Consider the following 19,456-nt stretch of genomic DNA (forward strand, 5'->3'; position numbering starts at 1 on the left):
TGCCCAGCAGTGGGATTGCTGGGTCATAAGGCAGTTCAATTTCCAGTTTTTTAAGGAATTGCCATACTGTTCTCCATAGTGGCTGTATTAGTTTGCATTCCCACCAACAGTGTAAGAGGGTTCCCTTTTCTCCACACCCTCTCCAGCATTTATTGCTTGTAGACTTTTGGATCGCTGACATTCTGACTGGTGTGAAGTGGTATCTCATTGTGGTCTTGATTTGCATTTCTCTGATAATGAGTGATGTTGAGCATCTTTTCATGTGTTTGTTAGCCATCTGTATGTCTTCTTTGGAGAAATGTCTATTTAGTTCTTTGGCTCATTTTTTGATTGGGTCGTTTATTTTTCTGGAATTGAGCTGCATAAGTTGCTTGTATATTTTTGAGATTAGTTGTTTGTCAGTTGCTTCCTTTGCTATTGTTTTTCTCCCATTCAGAAGGCTGTCTTTTCACCTTGCTTATAGTTTCCTTTGTTGTGCAGAAGCTTTTAATTTTAATTAGATCCCATTTGTTTATTTTTGCTTTTATTTCCAGTATTCTGGGAGGTAGATCATAGAGGATCCTGCTGTGATTTATGTCAGAGAGTGTTTTGCCTATGTTCTCCTCTAGGAGTTTTATAGTTTCTGGTCTTACATTTATATCTTTAATCCATTTTGAGTTTATTTTTGTATATGGTGTTAGAAAGTGTTCTAATTTCATTCTTTTACAAGTGGTTGACCAGTTTTCCCAGCACCACTTGTTAAAGAAATTTTCTTTTCTGCATTGTATATTCTTGCCTCCTTTGCCGAAGATAAGGTGTCCATAGGTATGTGGATTTATCTCTGGGCTTTCTATTTTGTTCCATTGATCTATATTTCTGTCTTTGTGCCAGTACCATACTGTCTTGATGACTGTGGCTTTGTTGTAGTAGAGCCTGAAGTCAGGCAAGTTGATTCCTCCAGTTCCATTCTTCTTTCTCAAGATTGCTTTGGCTGTTCCAGGTTTTTTGTATTTCCATACTAATTGTGAAATTATTTGTTCTAGCTCTGTGAAAAATATCGCTGGCAGCTTGATAGGGATTGCATTGAATCTGTAGATTGCTTTGGGTAGTGTACTAATTTTCACTATATTGATTCTTCCGACCCATGAACATGGTATATTTCTCCATCTATTAGAGTCCTCTTTGATTTCTTTCACCAGTGTTTTATAGTTTTCTATATAAAAATTGGATCTCGTCATATACACTCAACTTCATTTGTTATTGTTACACATTCTTAGCTTTATTTTTCCTGTCAGTTCCTTCCTGAAACTCCCCCACTCTATCTCATTGTTTTCTCACATAGTTTGTCTTCAATTTTATGATGTTACACATTTATGATCTAACTAATTGTTCACCATTTCTTATTCCTTTTGTCCAATCAATTGTTCAGGTGTAGGCACATATGTCAGGGAAAATACTACAAGTATCCTTTAGCTTCTAGTGACTGATTTTTCTGCTTCCAAAATAAAGCTCTAAAGGGCTTCCCTGGTGGCTCAGTCCATATAGAGCCTGCCTGTAAATGCAGGAGACATTGGTTTGATCCCTGGGTCAGGAAGATCCCTGGGAGAAGGAAATGGCAACCCCCTCCAGTATTCTTGCCTGGAAAATCCCATGGACAGAGAAGCCTGGTGGGCTACAGTCCATGGGGTCACAAGAGTCAGACACAACTTAGTGACTAAACCATCACCATGGGAGGTAAAAATCTTAGGGGTAAGTTTAAAGCAATCTTTTCCTTTTCTCAGTGTTACCAGCTGAAAGAAAAAGCAATCCGATTATACAACCCTGGACAAACAGCATGTCTAACAAAACAGGTAACTATGAAATAATCTATAAATTCTACCCAATTGTTTATTCTTTTTACACGGACTCTCACCTTCTATCATTCAAACCCAATTCAATATAAATGAGACACTTTAGTGAAAATAACTTTAGTGAAAAACTAATCTTTTATTTTATTTTAGTGAAAAACTAACCTTTTTATTTACTCTTTGAGTTGGGAATGATCCACAGATGGAGTTACTCTCAGATGCTATCTGATTATTCCTTATGAACCATTTAAGAAAAAATTTAAAAGATAAATGCAATCTTTTGTGGCAGAATCATTGATTCTTTTCATAGCCTGACTGATTGGGACAATTTTGCAATTAGCACAGGCTCTCCTCTTTCATGAGAAGTGGAGGTGTTCTGTGCTTAGAGAAGAAAAGGGGAATCCTTTCCCTCTGTAGCTATTAAAATAACACAGCTGAGAGAGAATGGCTAAAGTGGACTACTCATTTCTTCTGATTCTCTGTAAGAATTAAACCAGGCCAGATGGCTTGATGGATGATAAAAGAGCAAACTTCAAAAAGAATTATGACTTCTGCCAAACAGTATTGGTTCCAGAGTAATAAGTGAGATACTTGGGCTCATTAGTTATCATCCTTTCCTTGCAATAATGTGGACAGAGGAATGTACAAAATAATCATTTTACTGGTTATAATATTGCTGATGGACTCTTTTTAAAGGGCAAAATGCTGTCTCGCTATATACACAGTGAAGAGCACTGGCTTGATTTAATGCCTTTTCCTGAGCATCGTATGAAATAGATTTGTAAGTGACTTGTACTGAAAGATTTAAGTATTGAAGGATTCTTGGAGGTTATGTCAGATGACTAACACCACAAAGGTGGAAGGGTTTAATCCTTCATGTGTAAACAATGCACACACACATTACAGCGGGGCTGAAATAAGAATAATAAGGAGTCATTCCCCCAGGGAATTTAAACTAGGCAACGTGCTGGCACTAGCTCTTTAGCAAGCATTCTAATATGGCTGAGGTTGCCAAGAGGGAATATAAATAAATCCTTAATTTAAAAGAGCCCTTTCTTTCTATGCTTCTGTGAAACAACTAGACATATTGGAACATCGCCTGGAAGTCGAAGGATGAAAAAGAATGAAAAGTCAGCCAGTTTTGGTAAGGATTTTCAGCTCATACTCATCTTTTAATCAATATTTTAAGATTTCATTGATTGCATAGTTTATCCTTAGAAGTATCTACTGTGTTCAGCCTATAAGGTCCAGAATTGTTGAAGACTTAGTTCCTCACCACTCTTTTATCCTTTCTCCCTCACTCAATTCCTCCCTCCCTGTCTCTCCATCTCAATGATCTGGGCTCAACATTGACTAAATTCCCAGCATTAGATAACTATACCTTTCTGACTGTGAAATTAAACAGTAATAGTTATTTCTTACAACTGCCAGGAATGGAAATTAGAATATTCGTAGCTCAGAATGGGCAAACTAAGACCCACAAGCAAAACCCAGGTTATCACATGCTTTGTATTGCCAAAGTTAAGAATACTTTTTATTTTTATTTTTTAATGTTAGAAGGAAAGCAAAAGAACAAGTTTTGATAACATGAAAGCTATGTGAAATGCAGATTTCAGTGTCACAGATAATGTTCTGTTGGAACAGGCTGCACCCATCATTTGTAAACAATCTATGGTTGCTTTGCCACAGCTCTTCCTTTTTGAATAAAGGTAGGGTTTGCTGAACTCTGACATAGATAATGTTCAATAAATGGTGATTATTGCGAGAATATCAAAAGGGCTGAGTAAAGACTGAAATACATAATCTTCAACATGCAGCTTTCAATAAGCTACAAGTCCAAACACAGATATCTCTAAGACTCAGGCAGAGAATATGGAGTGAACCAGGTCAGGGAGTCCATGGTGGGGGTTGCATAGGGCATGGTTTGTTTTAATATCCACCTGTGGCAGCCGATACTCAACACCAGTAGCTACTGTTGCAAACACAGGCTTCAGACTGTCTAAGAAGAGGAGATGGAACTTAATTTTTTGTGTGAAACTTGTTGGCAACCAATTAAAATTGCTTGAATTGCTATTCAACAAAATGTGGAGGAAATAAAATATGTCTATGTGCCAAATGCAAGCTAGTAGTGAAAGACAAAAATTGCAAGGTTTGATATGAAGAATAACAACAGCCTCAAACTGACAGGAATATAATTTCTTTTCAAAATACTTTCTGGGGTCAATGTAACTTTGGCCATGTGATGAGACTTAGATCATCTCCTTTCTTTTTTCTTTTCCGGGAGAGGCATATTTGCTTTAGAGATACACAAGCACAGATGGGACTGTGCATTTTTTTTTTTTTCTTTTCAGCTTTTTGAAATTCCTGCTATCTTTCTCTCATGTACACATGAGTATAGGTACACTGCTTCCTGAATTCCACAATACCTAGATTAAGTGCTCAGCACATGAAATGACTATAGATGTCTGCCTAGCAAAAATTTAAATGAGAAGTAATAACTAATGCCCACTCCATTTATCAAAGTCTCCAATATATGTAAATCAGCCCAAAGTGTCAGGGCTGATATAAAAACACAGTGACCATTATGTTGAACAGTTCTTTCCCAAATAGGTGTTTTTTGGATAGCTACAGCAAGATATAATATTAATATGTCACTTTTCTTTGTAAACAGACTAGAGAATATATGTGCAATATCTACTGGGTATATTTTTCCCCAGCGTCTAGCCTTGTAGAATATCTATGTACTGTAGATATATAAATGTCATACACTCACCAAGAAACAGCATGGTTCATGGAAGCATTAGGAAGAGATATGTTTTTGTACTTCAACTTTTTATTGTAATTCACTCTACAATACTATACAACGCAGCTCTTCAGATTGCTAGGGAAAAAGTAATATTTTTTCTCTAGAAATAAAGGTTAGAAATGATACATTTGTAATGATCTGTGTACATAAAGGTGTATTCATCATAGGCATAAAATATGTGTCTACTCTTGCTTATTAAGCTCTCAAAGCCTACAGAAATCATTATGAAGGCTATTAACAAACAGGGGAGCAATGTGGTCCAGGGCAAGGAATGGAATCGTTATCATTCTCCACTGTTTTCCTTCCTTCCCCACAAAATCTTTGATATTAGGTAAGGTTTTTCTCTGTCTGGTGAGGTTTCTCTTAAGTTCTTCAAGAAATAAATATTTTTGAGGCTATCCTAATACTTTATTTAATTAGATTATAGCATTTACATTTAAGTGTGCAAAGCATTTTGAATTTTATAGATCTGTGGCTATAAATCCTACATGTAGAGGGGAATATTTAGAAATAAAAAATATATTTAGAGGCACTTGGAAATAAATTTACTCAAAGAAGTAGGAATTTTACATGTTCCAAAATTTCTAAATACTATTGCCGAATGAATCTATTAAATAAAGGCTATGTGTGAAGCTATTCCTAAATGAATTATATGGCTAAATGTTTTAATATTATCATTGTCAGAAATAAGTGTTGAATGGCATTTTTGTTAATGTCTTAATTTATACCATAATCATATGCCTTTAAAATGCATTTAATATATGTTGAAATGCTTTATAAATACTAACATTTACAGGGTAGCTTTCTGTGGGTATTGGAAAGAGTCTCTGCAGTGTAATTTCTCAGAGCTCAGCAAGAAGTTAGAATTGTGTCTTCATAATGATATTCTGCATCTGCATAGGATCTTTGCTTAAGGATCTCAGAGAGCTTTACTTAATATTAAGTGATTAAATCATACAGTACCCTTGAGTGACAAGTTTAATTATACCCATTTCCAGAAAGACAGTACGCTGAAAAACTATTAATCTACAAACCCAAGGTTATCCAGATAATCAAGACCAGAAGGTCATTTTCTGGGATAGCCAAGCCTCCCCCAGTGGGTTGCTCCCATATGGATGTGAATTTTCAGACTTGGGGTTTTGCCAATTTCTTCAGGACGTTTACAAAACTAAATGTCACCATTAGTAGCTTAGGCATCAAATCCAGGGAAGGCTATAAATGCCTCTTATCTCCTACGATTCAACAGCCCTTGCATGTTTTGTCACATTGTTTTTGATGTTGTGTGTGTGTGTGTGTTTTAAGAAAACAAAGAACATTGAGCTTTTATTCTGTGTTTAAAAAAATCATGAAAACGCGGTGTGCAAATTTGAGAAAGGGAATTTTGAGTATACCTCTGTATACACATTAATTTTATAATGAAACACACACACACACACACACACGTTCACAAACACAAACTCACAGATATCTTGTACCTTTAACTAGTCTGGTTGGTTTCATCACCCACAACTGACTCTCACATAGATTTTTTTTTTAGATCATGAGAAAGTATTTAATATGTGTATCTAACAAAGGATGGATGCTTTCAATGTACAAAATTGGGGTCGCGAAAAGTCGGACACGACTTAGCAACTAAACTACCACCATCACAGTAAAATGTATCAATCTTTTTCTTAATGCATTCGGTGTTATTCTTCAGTTCAGTTCAGTCACTCAGTCGTGTCCAACTCTTTGCGACCCCATGAATCGCAGCACGCCAGGCCTCCCTGAAAGACACAATTATTCCCAATATTAAACAAGTATTCATTTATAATTTTTGTCACTTTAAAATGTTTTTAATTATTATATTATTGCATTATAATATTGTGTTAGTTTCTGCTGTACAACAACATGAATCAGCACCTAGATTTTTGCCCCTGCTTTTTACTCTCTGCTTCACTCCCTGACATGAGAAGCTGTTGCTTGTAGGCATAGGAATCTTGTAATCATAAGTGGACAAGCATGAGAATCATGAGTCAATACACAAAATTACTGGGGAAACTGGAAGTGAGCATGGCCTGAATTTTATGATATTACTGAGCAACCAGCCCATTCCTGGGACCAATTACCTTTCAACTTCTTGTAAAGTAAACTATAAACATTGTTATGGTTCAGATGTCTTTTTTGGTAACTTGCAGTCACCTTCCCGACTATTAACATTTTACCTTACTGCTCTTTTTCATTATTTTCATAACATTACTCTCCATATGAGAATATCTTATTTATAAATCTGCTCACTGGTTTTACTTTCTCTCTCCCCACATTAAAAGAGTAGCAGAACAAAAGAAGAAACTATTTTTGTCTATTAATGGCTGTATCCACATAATGTATATTCATAGATACATTCCAAGTTGTCATAGTTTTAAAGAATGAAATAAATCCATGAGTGAATGAACATGTTAAGTGTCTTACATACATAGCTAATCAATGAACCATCAAAAACTTCCTTCAGTTTGCATCACTGTCTATCAGATTTCTACAAATATAAGCTGCTTTCTTACTATTCTATAAGGGAAAGACATTTATTTAATTTCTTCATAAAAAATTGATATGGAGCAGCCTCACTAGTTCAGTTCAGTTCAGTCACTCAGTCATGTCCAGCTCTTTGCAACGCCATGCAGTATGCCAGGCTTTCCACAGTATGCCAGGCTTTCCTGTCCATCACCAACTCCTGGAGCTTACTCAAACTCATGTCCATTGAGTCGGTGATGCCATCCAACCATCTCATCCTCTGTCATCTCTTTCTCCTCCCGTCTTCAGTCATTCCCAGCATCAGGGTCTTTTAAAATGAGTTTCAGCTTTAGCATCAGTCCTCCCAATGAATATTCAGGATTGATTTCCTTTAGGATGGACTGGTTGGATCTCCTAGCTGTCCAAGGGACTCTTGAGAGTCTTCTCCAACACCAAAGTTCAAAAGCACCAATCCTTCAGTGCTCAGTTTTCTTTTTAGTCCAACTCTCACATCCACACATGACTACGAGAAACACCAAAGCTTTAACTAGATGAAACTTTGTTGGCAAAGTAATGTCTCTGCTTTTGAATATGCTGTCTAGGTTGGTCATAGTTTTTTTCCCAAGGAGCAAGCATCTTTTAATTTCATGGCTGCAGTCACCATCTCCAGTGATTTTGGAGACCAAGAAAATAAAGTCTATCACTGTTTCCATTGTTTTCCCATCTATTTGCCATTAACTGATGGGACCAAATGCCATGATCTTGGTTTTCTGAATGTTGAGTTTTAAGCCATCTTTTTCACTCTCCTCTTTCACTTTCATCAAGAGGCTCTTTAGTTCTTCTTCACTTTCTGCCATAAGGGTGGTGTCATCTGCATATCTGAGGTTACTGATATTTCTCCCAGCAGTCTTGATTCCAGCTTGTGATTCATCCAGTCCAGCATTTCTCATGATGTACTCTGCATATAAGTTAAATAAACAGAGTGACAATATACAGCCTTGATGAACTCCTTTTCCTATTTGGAACCAGTCTGTTGTTCCATGTCCAGTTCTAACTGTTGCTTCCTGACCCGCATACAGGTTTCTGAAGAGGCAGTTCAGGTGGTCTGGTATTCCCATCTCTTTCAGAATTTTCCACAGTTTGTTGTGATCCACGCAGTCAAAGGCTTTGGCATAGTCAATAAAGCAGAAGTAGATATTTTTCTGGAACTTTCTTGCTCTTTCCATGATCCAACAAATGTTGGTCATTTGATCTCTGGTTCCTCTGCCTTTTCTAAATCTAGCTTGAACATCTGGAATTTCATGGTTCACATATTGTTGAAGCCTGGCTTGGAGAATTTTGAGCATTACTTTGCTAGCATGCGAGATGAGTGCAATTGTGCTGTAGTTTGAGCATTCTTTGGCATTGCCTTTCTTTGGGATTGGAATGAAAACTGACCTTTCCAGTCCAATGGCCACTGTTGAGTTTTCCTCACTAAATCTGACTTAATTTCAGCTTTCATCAGAACAAGCTTGCTTCTGAAAGCAGTGACAAAAACTACAGACTGTGAGCAGCTGCTTCTGCCAGAGCAAGGGTTCACTGCTTATATAACAGAATGAAAAAGAACAAGGCAGAAGTAACAGGTCCCTTTCAACCAACCCCTGCCTTCAGTCTCCCTTTCTCCACTGGCAAACCAACAGAGCATCAGCTGTAAAAGGAGAAGAATAAAATTTAGTATCCCATCCATAGCATCATGAAGTGTATAGAAGTGGCTGAGAGAAAACAGACTAGCATGCCACAAAAAAATAATAATAACTGTGTCTCATGGAGTCAAGTCTTCTACCTTTATAATTCATTCCAGGGTGATTTTTCCTCCTTAAAACAGATCTGAACAGGTCAGTTCCCTGCACAGTAACTTTCAGAGGGTTTCCATGCCCTTTTAACAGCTTTCAGGCTACTTAGTACCATAGACATGACCCTTTATGACTTGGCTCTTGACTTCTCTACCCTAATCTTCTAGTAGCCTCCTGTATTCTGAACATAGGAGTCTGAGTCAGTTCCTAAGTGGCAGGTTTTCTCAAAGTTTTGTGTCTTTATACATTCTCCTAAAAACTCCGTCACTCCATTCTTCTTTTTCTTCTTGCTAATGTTCATGGAAGTCTTTGAACTTTTTAAAGTCTCACTTTCTACATCTGCTAAATGGGAATGTTAGCATATCTCATTATATAAGATTGTTCAGTTCAGTTCAGTCGCTCAGTCATGTCCGACTCCATGAATCACAGCAATCCAGGCCTTCCTGTCCATCACCAACTCCCGAAGTTCACTCAAACTCATGTCCATCGAGTCAGTGATGCCATCCAGCCATCTCATCCTCTGTCATCCCCTTCTCCTCCTGCCCCCAGTCCCTCCCAGCATCAGGGTCTTTTCCAATGAGTCAACTCTTTGCATGAGGTTGCCAAAGTACTGGAGTTTCAGCTTCAGCATCAATCCCTCCAATGAACACCCAGGACTGACCTCCTTTAGGTTGGACTGGTTGGATCTTCTTGCAGTCCAAGGGACTCTCAAGAGTCTTCTCCAACATCACAGTTCAAAAGCATCAATTCTTCAGTGCTGAGATTTCTTCACAGTGCAACTCTCACATCCATACATGACTACTGAAAAAACCATAGCCTTGACTAGATGGACCTTTGTTGGCAAAGTAATGAGTTTTCCACGGTTTATTGTGGTCCACACAGTCAAAGGCTTTGGCATAGTCAATAAAGCAGGAATAGGTGATTTTCTGGAACTCTCTTACCTTTTCCATGATCAAGCAAATGTTGGCAATTTGATCTCTGGTTCCTCTGCCTTTTCTAAAACCAGCTTGAACATCTGGAAGTTCATGGTTCATGTACTGCTGTAGCCTGGCTTGGAGAATTTTGAGCATTACTTCAGTAGCGTGTGAGATGAGTGTAATTGTGTGGTAGTTTGAACATTCTTTGGCATTGCCTTTCTTTGGGATTGGAATGAAAACTGACCTTTTCCAGTCCTGTGGCCACTGCTGAGTTTTCCAAATTTGCTAGCATATTGAGTGCAGCACTTTCACAGCATCATCTTTCAGGATTTGAAATAGCTCAACTGGAATTCCATCACCTCCACTAGCTTTGTTTGTAGTGATGCTTTCTAAGGCCCACTTGACTTCACATTCCAGGATGTCTGGCTCTAGGTGAGTAATCTCACCATCATGATTATCTGGGTCATGAAGCTCTTTTTTGTACAGTTCTTCTGTGTATGGTAATTCAATAATGTAAACCACTAGTACCAACCAATAAATAGCTTAGACTGAATAACTACTTGCTCTCAGTGTTCTCATTGTCTTTCATAACTCTACCAAAATAACCCTTTCTCTTACAAGCCCTCTCTGACGCTCACCTGTGCATTTTCTTTGTGAATCCATAGCACCCCTACCATAACAACAAGACCTATCAAACTGTAGTAGAGTCCCTGGTTTATTCTCTTGTCTTTCTCAGTAAATTACAAAATACTGAAGGCTGGGGCAATACCTTTTATATCTTTAATGCTTGTGCTTAGCACAGTGCACATCAGATAGTGAGCTTTCAATAACAATAAGTTCAATGAAAAAAATGTTCTTTTACACAAATTTGATTTAATACTACTTTTACTGTTTACTTTGCATAAAGACAATATTCACACACACACACACACACACACACACATGCACACAAGGTAGATTAATTGCTATATAGACAATTACCATAGCAGGTTATTTCACCATGAGGATTCTAGCCATCCTCCAGACTTACTAACTATAAATTATCTACTAAATTCCTCATATTTAAAGTATTTAGGAGAAGGTGAAAATTATTCATCTGAGCTGTGCGGCTCTGTGTTAACCTAAGTTCCACCACCATATCTTTCAAAGCAGAATCAAAGGCAGGGTTGGGAAAGGGTACTTGTGTGGGGAAGTGACCCTAAATGAACAGGAGTGGGAGATGGAAAGAGTGATGCTGGGGAAGTGTGAAGGCCAACAGAGAATGTGGACTGGAGCTATTGTGGACAAGTGGGGTACATTTGCACTGGGGACCCCAGAGGAGGGATGCAAAATGCACATCAGAATTCTTCACCTAAAGGACAAATGAGAATGGAGTCTTCCATCCCTCATTGGTCAAGAGCAGACACAAGGACCACTAATGACCTCGCACTGCTTGATTCTGAATACTTCAAAATGGCTGAGAGATTTTCTATAGACATCTCAGTAAGAAGCAACAGGAGACTCCTAGGGCAGAAAGCAAGAGAGATTCCAAGCACAGACAGGAGTAGTGGTGTTGGTGTAACCGAGTGCAGCCTGTTGCCACAGCAATTGTTAGAGTCAAAAAGAAAAAAAAGTCTGAGAAAACACTGCTTGCATCTTAATCAAGGTGAAATATAGGTCTTTTAAAATTTGTTACATTCACAAACTTCTTAGAATATACTACTTAAAGAACTTATAAATAACTGAGAGGATAAGTCAAAGTACATGTTATTTCAATTAGTAGTAGAGGAGATGGACTATCCCATCACATATTAACTAGCATTAACACATTAAACATTTATTTTGTTTACAAAGATTTATTGTCTATAAGAGAACACAACATTTGAAGGAAAACTGAAAACTGAAGAAAGTTATGTAAATATTTTATCTTTAAGCACTCAATTAACAGTTAAGATTTATCAACTGACAAAGAATTAATCTCAAAAATATACAAGCAACTTATGCAGCTCAGTTCCAGAAAAATAAACGACCCCATGAAAAAATGGGCCAAAGAACTAAACAGATATTTCTCCAAAGAAGACATACAGATGGCTAACAAACACATGAAAAGATGCTCAACATCAGTCATTATCAGAGAAATGCAAATCAAAACCACAATGAGGTACCATTTCACACCACTCAGAATGGCTGCTATCCAAAAGTCTACAAGCAATAAATGCTGGAGAGGGTGTGGAGAAAAGGGAACCCTCTTACACTGTTGGTGGGAATGCAAACTAGTACAGCCACTATGGAGAACAGTCTGGAGATTCCTTAAAAACTGGAAATAGAACTGCCATACGACCCAGCAATCCCACTGCTGGTCACACACACCAAGGAAACCAGAATTGAAAGAGACACATGTACCCCATTTTCATCGCAGCACTGTTTATAATAGCCAGGACATGGAAGCAACCTAGATATATATCAGCAGATGAATGGATAAGAAAGCTATGATACATATACACAATGGAATATCACTCAGCCATTAAAAAGAATACATTTGAATCCATTCTAATGAGGCAGATGAAAATGGAGCCTATTATACAGAGTGAAGTAAGCCAGAAAGAAAAACACCAATACAGTATATTAACACATATACATGGAATTTAGAAAGATGGTAATGATAACCCTGTCTGCGAGACAGCAAAAGAGACACAGATGTATAGAACAGTCTTTTGGACTCTGTGGGAGAAGGTGAAGGTGTTATGACTTGAGAGAATAGCATGGAAACATGTATATTATCATATGTGAAACAGATCGCCAGTCCAGGTTCGATGCATGATACAGGATGCTCGGGGCTGGTGCACTGGGATGACCCAGAGGGATGGTCTGGGGAGGGAGGTGGGAGGGGGGTTCACGATGGGGAACATATGTACACTCGTGGCAGATTCATATCAATGTATGGCAAAATCAATACAATATTGTAAAGTAATTAGCCTCTAATTAAATAAATTTATATTTTAAAAAATACAAAAGCAAAAAAAAAAAAAAACCAGACTAAAGTAATGAAGTGAGAGGAGCACGTGGGAGTACACATGAAACAGATTGGTCATGTACTAATAATTGTTGAAGCTGAGTGAATCAGGTTCATTAAAGTATTTTCTCAACTTCTGTGGAAAGAAAATGATTTATCAATGTTTATCTACTTTATATTTTTTCTACCAGATTTAAATAATGTCAAGTTCTTAAAAATATTATGAGTTTAGAATATATTCAGTTCCTTGGTTTTTCAGTTTCCAACTTAAAAAGGTAAACAATTACTACTAATTTTTTTTAATGTAATTTTGACTGGATTCATCCTCCTTGCTTTCATTTAAAGACTTAACCAATAATATTAGAGCTTTATTGCTATTGCGTTTTTGAAATTTTTTTATGGAAGTATACTTGATTTGCAATGTTTCAGCTATACAGCAAAGTGATTCATTTATACATGTATACATATTCCATTATTATTACACTTATTACAATTGCTGGATGCTGTTTCCTGTGCTGTACAGTAGGTCCTTGTGCTGGGCTCAGCCGCTCAGTTGTGTCTGACTCTTTGAGACCCCATTGACTCCTCTGTCCATGGAATTTCCCAGGCAATAATCCTAGAGTGGGTTTTCATTTCATACTCTAAGGGATCTTCTTGACCCTGGGATTGAACCTGTGTCTCTTGAGTCTCCAGCATTTGCAGGTGGGTTCTTTACCACTGTGCCACCTGGGAAGCTGCTGCTGCTGCTGCTGCTGCTAAGTCGCTTCAGTCGTGTCCGACTCTGTGCGACCCCATAGATGGCAGCCCACCAGGCTCCCCCATCCCTGGGATTCTCCAGGCAAGAACCCTGGAGTGGGTTGCCATGTCCTTCTCCAATGCATGAAAGTGAAAAGTGAAAAGTGAAAGTGAAGTCGCTCAGTCGTGTCTGACTAGTAGCAACCCCATGGACTGCAGCCTACCAGGCTCCTCCGTTCATGGGATCCTCCAGGCAAGAGTACTGGAGTGGGGTGCCATTGCCTTCTCCGACCTGGGAAGCTAGGAGGTCCTTAATTTTATCTATTGTACACATATAGTGTGTATATGTTAATGCCAAATGCCAAATTTATCCCTCCCATTCCTTTCCCATTTGGTAAATGTTTATGTGTGTTTTCCATGTCTGTGAGTCTATTAGAAAAAAACTTAAACTTTACTTCAGTAATTATTCTTTACTTTTCTCTGTAGAAGGAATGTATATGATTTGAACTGGCTCAATGCCACCAGACAAGAAAACAAAACTGGCATGTTTAATTAAACAACAATTATAATTGCTCTTGAAAGAAAAAATGTTATTCAAATGTATTAACGAGAATTGAAAGGAAACATGTAACAAAATAAAAAATCTTTTTAAAAGCTACTGGTAGCTGTGCTCCTCTGTGAAACCTAGATGATAAACTTCTATGACTTCTAGTAATTTTGATCTTTATTATTTTATACAATGTTTCCGCCAAGCTTATCCAACCTAAAGTACAGTAACTAGTCCCACATCCAAGGTTATTCTTAAACTTCTGAGTTTATCTATTCAATATGCACATAGCTACAAGGCAAGCAAAGGGAAACTTTAGCACTAAGCAATGTGCCTAACAATGATCTACGTTTTTTTGTGGAGAAACATTCCCATGCATTTTAAAATTTCCATTTAATGAAGAATCATGCATTTTGGAACTGTTAACAGAACATTATCTACATCATCCTATTATAATAATGCCTAAGACACTGGCTCTCATCTTCTTATTCCCTGTTTACCATTTTGCTTTCAGATCATTGCTGCCAGTGTTTCTATTACATGGAGAGGCCACCTTTCCCTCCTGGCAGAAAAACTGCATTGAACAAATTTAACTCAAGAGACAGTATAAGTATTTGCCCATCTAATCAAACAGCTTGTTCTGGATTTCCATCCAGAGTGTGAAGCCCTTTGGGACATTCCCATACCACCTCCCTCTCCCCCTCAGGAAACCTGCTCCTGGAAAATGCTCTCTTCTGCTAATAAGTAGCAGCACTAAATATACAGACCAAAATCCCTGATACTCAAACTGAAACTTTTAATCTGCTTCCAATTCTTTGTGAATGCTAGCCTAAGTTCATAACAAACTCTACTGTAATTCTTTTCAAGGTAGGGCAGTTCAAATAAGAGAAGCTCTATCAAAGAATCAGAGAGAGATTTTCTGCCATTTATTTACTTCTTCTTTAATACCAACTATATAGGGACTTACCTAAACTATTTAACTTGAAATTCAAAACCAGACCCCACAGGTATGCAAGTTTTATTCCCACTTTAGAGGCAAGTAAATTAAAGTAGAGGGGTTTAAATAATTTTTTCACATTCACATCTAGTTACAACAGAGACAAAAATGTAAGTCCAGGCCTCCTAGTGCACAGTCTAATGTTATTTAATGCAGATATATAATGAAAGGAGTGGTAATCTTAAAGCTAGAAGCTCTGTAATAGCCAACTTTTACAAGCTATGAACATAACATTTCGGAATTTTAATATCCTCATCTATTTAAAATGATAATAATGCTTACTTATTTTATAGATATTTAAGGAATAATTTTATGTGAAATTCTGTTATCAATTGCAAAATGTTGTGTTATTCCTACCATGTATCCTCAGAAAACTCTTTTTTTTTTTTTTTTAAAGAATAAAGTTGCAGAGGATACCTATAGAATTGTCTTCATAGCAATGGTCTTATCACTTTTCCAGTTACCGCCCATTTATTTTTCCCTTGCCTATTTAAATTACCGAAGAGGAACCAATATTTTAAATGAGATTTTTTTCTTATGCTAGAGTTGATTGATTCAAGACAGAACATGAATTGATCTAACCAGCAGCTTCTTTCCTAGCTTTTGAATTTGGGATTTAGGGACTTGTATATCAGTTTGTCAAGAGCAAAGCCCTCTTCCATGGAGTCAACCTCAGTAAGTTTGGTACCCTCTGGGCCACAGAAAGAGAGAAAGACAGTATGTGAGGAGGAGGAGAGGGAAATGGAGAAGAAGAGAGGGAGGGGAGCGGGTGGGAGAGAGAGAGAGAGAGAGGAGAAGGAAAGAGGAGGAGGAGACACAGAAGGAGGAAGAGGAAGATAGAGCAGGAGGGGAAGGAGAGGCAGGAGGAGAAGGAGGAAGTTATTTTTTAAAATGATGTTGATGTGTGCAAACAATGGGGGGAAATTAAGAGTTCAGATATGTTCACTTTTCTGAATTTAGTTATTTCCAGTTCTGTTCCAGGGCTTTGGCCTCTTGTGGTTTTTCTATATTGTTATAATCAATTTCCCTTTTTTGATCAAGTAAACTTCCACTGGATTTCTATCACCAGTAATCAATATAATCTTTAAAAAATCATTGCATTGATAGAATGTGTTAAGCTGAATAATGGCTCCCAACAATATTTAGGTCCAAAGCCATGGAACCTGTAAATGTCACCTTATAAAAGATGTAATTAATTAAGGATTTATAAATGGGGAGATAATCTTGGATTAACCAACAGACTCTAATTTCTAAGAAGGTAGAAGTTTTGACTATGGAGGAAGGCAATGTTACAACTGAAGCAAGATGCTGTTGCACCTTGAAGCAGAGAAACATGGAGGAAGGGGCTGTGAGCCAAGGAATGCAAATAATGAAGCTTTAGAAGCTGGGAAAAGCAAGGGAAAGGATTCTTCTCTAAGCTCAGTGTACTGGTCAGTCTTCTCAAGACAAAAGTACCAAACGCATGCATAGATATAGATAGTGGTAGAATTGAAAATATAGAGCTAAAAACAACAGGTATATGCATTTGGGGGCTTCCCGGGTGGCACTAGTGGTAAAGAACCCACCTGCCAATTCAGCAGATGGAAGAGACATGAGCTCAATCTCTGGGTCAGGAGGATCCCCTGGAGCAGGGCAATACAACCCACTACAGTATTCTTGCCAGGAAAATTCCGCGGACAGAAGAGCCTGGCAGGCTGTGGTCCATGTGGTCGCAAAGAGTCAGACACAACTGAAGTGACAGAACATACGTTAAAAAGCACATAAAAGATGACCTACGTAAGCTGTATTTAATCCAAGAAATGTGCAAAATGAAAGGATGTAGAGAGAAGGCACAGAATCAACATGGCAGAAAGCCCTAAAGATTTGGATACTTTTGAATTCTCAGTGTGTACATCAACTCTCTCAGCGCAGGCATTTCGCACATAGCCTCTGCCATGGACACAGTTGAGGAAATATCCTCAAAGTGTTCAAGGAGGGCAAAGTTAATACATGAAGTATTTTAGTGTCTTGAGAAGGGTTCAGCTAAGGTTGATTAAGCTGTTTCTTTCTTTTTTTTTTTTTTTAATGCTTGATATGTCAGCCAAAGGCTGTGTTCAATTCCTTGGCGACCTTTTTGCTAGCTCAGGCATTAGGTCGATTTCCACAGATAGAACAAACCTCTCTTTTGTCCAAATGTTTGCTCAAGAGGTGACTGCATCAGTTTTTACATGAGTGAAAGGTTGTTGCCCTTTATTTATATTTTGTGATAAGTTGCCTTTTCAAAATGTGTCTTGCTTGATACTGGATCTCTATATGACCGAAGCACATTTTTACTAAGCACATTTTTACTACCCTACTGACCAGAAATAAGAATTTATTTAAGTACTCAAATGTCCATGTGATTTAAGAGGAACTTTATCCCTGGTGCTTTTTAGAAAATCTGGACTCACTGTTGTTGTTTTATTCACATATCTTAATGCCAGGATGGATCACTTTTATAACTGAGTGAAAATACATCACAAAATTTCTTGCATTTAGTGTACATTGTGCCTTCTAAGGGATATCATTAACTGAGTATTTAGAGATTCTGGATTTAAATTAAGTGTTAGTATCCTTTTTCAGAACTTTTATAAGATTAGCATTTAAATTTTGAGAAATGAGATATTGCATAGCTCAGCTGAACCCAACCAAGACTTAATTTTGAGAGAGCTGGTTGGCAAAAGGATGTACAACAATCAATTAGTAATCAGTTAGTAACACTATGACAGAATCATAAAATGACATGACTTCTATGGAAGGAACAATCCTTTGGGACTGAAAACATGCGGCAAACTTATTTCTCTGCTCTCCTCTAGGACCATGGAAATGTTGGTAGAAGAGTGAGTAAACTGCAGCAGCCACAAAGCAATCCCTGTAACTGAGGATTTCACTGACAAGAGGAAAGATGATATTTTATATGATGATTTGTTTTCTAATTAGGAAGGGAACTTCACCGGAAGACACTGGATTACAAAATTAAAGGACAACCCTAAGTCTAGAGCATATCAGAAAACAATCTGAGTTACTTTTAAAATGTATTTGAAACAGGCACTGAGAGCTTAAACATGGATGAAAGTAATTAACTTATCATGCAAAGACAGTTTGTGAAGAGTTTGAGACTGATGCCTAAATTTATGATGGTAATGCAGAAAAAAAAATGCCTTTTTAAAAAGTTTGTTCCAATTTTAGGATAATATGGTAAAAATGATTTACATATATGTTAAAAATAAATTGAAAGTATTGTAAACATATTTATCAGATTTTAATTATGGGTATAAATTTTTAAATTCATTTACCTAAAAACTTTTAAATGAAAGTTTAAAAATAAACAAAAAAGTGCCAGCTTTACCTAAACCCTGATACTAATAAAGCAGTCTGATTGGTATACAAACATGAAAGAAGAGGAGTTCGAATTATAATCAAACATCTTTCAACCATGAACATTATCACCAGGAAAGTAAATAACCATGAGCAATAATGGTTGTAAAAAGAATGTACTGTAAATCAGAGTGTAAAAGTGCTTCAAATTTCAATTGATCAGTGCCTCCAAAACTAATCCAAGCAGCATTTTCATTAACCTAAATGATCTGCAGAAAAAATAGTTTTAATTTCCATTTAATATTCTTTACCATGTCTATGACCTTCAAGCATGTAAATGGTAAAATATGAAACATAAAATAGGATATTAGAGAAAATTGTATCCTATTACTCATTGACATAATTTCAATTACTAAAAGATCCATACAATGACAATACATTACATACAACAATAATACATTCAACCCTTATTTTAAAAAAACCTTTCATCATCTTACTTGGCATTACCTCATGTCCAGTGACATCTTCTCTCTCTTCCCTTCCTACCCCTGCCTTTATAAAACACACAATGATATCCATTTGGGAAATGAAGTTTATATTTCCCAAGGGGAAAGAAACAATTGCTTCTTCTGAAATAGAAAATTGACAGGAAATCATAGACACATAGGTAACAAGTATTTTTCAACATAAATTTGTTTTTCTTCTATTCTGTCATCACAGCTAATCATTTTTGAGTAATTTTTTAGATGTCCCAACATAGTTATTACTTTGTTGGAAATGTTAATGATGCTGTGTGTTTTTAAAAGAAATGTCCACACATTTTTAGAAGTGCAAAGTCTGTCAGAAAGTCAATGAGAAGAAGTGGATCTATGAATTCAGTAACAGGAAATTCCAACACTTGTTGAAAAGTACACACCAAAAGGCTGTGAGTTAATCAAATATGTATATGGAATCTACTTTGGGCTAGAACTGTACAAC

Source organism: Capricornis sumatraensis, chromosome 10 (assembly GCF_032405125.1).
Source record: "Capricornis sumatraensis isolate serow.1 chromosome 10, serow.2, whole genome shotgun sequence".
In the NCBI taxonomy this organism is placed as follows: Eukaryota; Metazoa; Chordata; class Mammalia; order Artiodactyla; family Bovidae; genus Capricornis; species Capricornis sumatraensis.